The sequence below is a fragment of the Montipora foliosa genome, chromosome 13, assembly GCF_036669935.1.
Source record: "Montipora foliosa isolate CH-2021 chromosome 13, ASM3666993v2, whole genome shotgun sequence".
In the NCBI taxonomy this organism is placed as follows: Eukaryota; Metazoa; Cnidaria; class Anthozoa; order Scleractinia; family Acroporidae; genus Montipora; species Montipora foliosa.
In genome coordinates this window covers 17298547-17301046 of record NC_090881.1, presented here as the reverse complement: position 1 = coordinate 17301046, position 2500 = coordinate 17298547, and the positions used below count along the sequence as shown (strand labels likewise).

The window sequence follows — 2500 nt, the reverse complement described above, 5'->3', positions numbered from 1 at the left end:
GAGAAGGGATCTGAGTTAGAAATGGATCTCCGATCAAGAAATTTAGACAAATCCGTGTCCTCGCCTGAAAAAGAAGAAAATAACGATTGGTCGACCCCTGAATAGGACAACGAATCAGTCTTCGAAAACGCTCGATTCTTCGAGAGGAAGGAAAGTTCTACTATTCACTCCTGAAGATGGGACTTGATCGCCGCATCGGTTCGGAATGGGGCAGCTATTCTTAGAGATCTACAATACTCGTCACATTTGTTGGAACACCCATCCCCGTTTCCCCCTTCATCCAATGTTGATTTCCGCAAATACTACTAGTCGCCCGAAAAATTTTCACACAACATTGAATTGGGGGAAGGGGGATGTGGTATAAGCTACGATCTTGTAACACGATGATTCTGATCATTCGCTAAGTGTTCCAACTAAATATGTCTGGTATTGTAGGTATCGGAGAGGCTGAACATTTACGCACGCATGCGCGGACGGAATGTTTGAAGACGAGACGAGAAAAATATGCAGTACCTCCAGACGTGGCGCTGGAGCGTCTTACCAAACGAGTCACCCCGGGATTTCGGCCCGTGCGATCGCTTTTGGACGCAGTTGGCCCTTCGCTGCTTTCTGCTACCGACCTCGCCTCCCGGTACGGCATTGAGGGAGGGATATGTCGGCCCCTAAACCATATGAGACAAATCCCATGCCTACTCACAGCTCCAAACCGCCCTTCTCATTACATTTTAACGTAACATTTCGATGGCTTATATATTCAAGAGAAAAGTCATTTCACCTGTCATATGGTAAGCACTGGAGTCGCAGATTACAAAGTGCACGCATGCGCCCTGCCGAAGGTAACTTACATGCATGCATAAAACTTTATTTCATCTCGAATTTCAGAATAATATCTTCGAGACATTACAGCTAACATACATAATATATACAGATACATAACTAAATATTAAATAATACTTAAAGATATATTAATCAAAACGAAAAGTCGCGGCCCTGGATTAGTTTAAAACCAGTAAATTCAGTGGTACGGGAAAAATCAGGTAGCGCATTTCGCAATGTACTTAGCTAATACGTAAGAAAAAGAACTAGGACCATAACTGGTTGTTCTAGGTTTATTGAGGGACAGAATGTAATTTCCACGAAGATCATGCGTAAGAAGAGAACGGGAGAGAAAACGTATTTTTCATATATGCAGGACAAGCCTTTTCTTTCTTTAACTACTTTTATACAATAATATGAGGAAATTTTGAATGCGCTTATTGCATAGAGATGTAGAGTTTGACTTAAGTGGTGCGTAAGAGGACAGGTAATCGCAAATATAAATCTCATTACTCTCTTATTTACATTATACCGTTTCTTTCACAAGAAATTACTAAAGGCCAGGCCGAATTTGCTATGATAAAAAGTCTAAGTTAACAGCACGCACCTGGCTCGGCCACCAACCCCACAACCCCAGAAAGCACAGAAGGAGAGAGCGTTGGAGAGCCGGCTTGACAAGACAGATCAGACTCAAACTCAGGAGAAATATTACCGATTTTAGCGGAACCTTCATTAATATTATCTTCACTATCGGTACGGAGTTTTTGTTTTCTCTTTTCAATACCCTTAGCATCATCACTAACGTCAAGTCACTAACTACAGCATCATTATCATCAGCAGGAATTTTCTCATTCTCATTAACACCATTTTGCAAACTATTACTCACATCATTCCCAAGTACATTAAATTTTCCATTTTCAGTGTCATTACTTCGCAGATCATTACCATGATCAAGCAATTCACTTTCAACAACAGCACTAACATTTGTTTTACTCTCTTTAATTACAGTACTTTCGAAATCACTAACAAACGACCAAAGGTTCATTAGTGACGACAGGACCACTAACGGCGCCATTAACAACAGCGCTAGGAACAACTCTATCTTCCATAGAGCTAGGCCCGAGTCATCCCGTGACTTCGGCCCGTGCGATCGCTTTTGGACGCAGTTGGCCCTTCGCTGCTTTCTGCTACCGACCTCGCCTCCCGGTACGGCATTGAGGGAGGGATATGTCGGCCCCTACGTTAACAGTCTACGTTAACAGTCTTTGTTAACAGTATCCGCCTAGAAATCTTCTTCTCGCTACTTTTTCCTCATTTGATGAGGACCAGTCTCCGCTTGCCTCCTTCATGCCCAAAAGGAATTCTGGGTAATTCGGCCGTTTTATGACAAAGGAAGAACCCCGATTCTCATTTCATAGATTTCCTTATGAGCGTGGAGCCACCCAGTCCTACCGGCAAAATACAGCATCGATTGAAGTTTTTAGCTTTGAAAACTTGCTCAAATAGTATCGGTAGGTCCTGGAATTCGTCCACAGAAAGGCCAGAGAGACGATTTCACTGATGCTGTGAACGGCCATGTTTACAACAGAGCAATTTAGGCGTTCCAGTCTGCAGGAAATCATCTCTCACCTCTGTCTCGAGAAGACCAGACACGCACGGTTCTTACGTTACGTTTATGCCCCTG

At 43.0% G+C, this 2500-nt stretch overlaps 1 protein-coding gene and 1 pseudogene across 1 annotated transcript in view; one reads left to right on the top strand and one right to left on the bottom strand.

Moving 5' to 3' along the window:
• The window catches only part of LOC137983437 (uncharacterized), a 2807-nt pseudogene extending 2702 nt beyond the window's left edge, over window positions 1–105 (top strand).
• Window positions 1–2500, bottom strand: part of LOC137982517 (uncharacterized) — a 313756-nt gene that overhangs the window by 62287 nt on the left and 248969 nt on the right. The gene's annotated exons all lie outside the window — the stretch shown is intronic.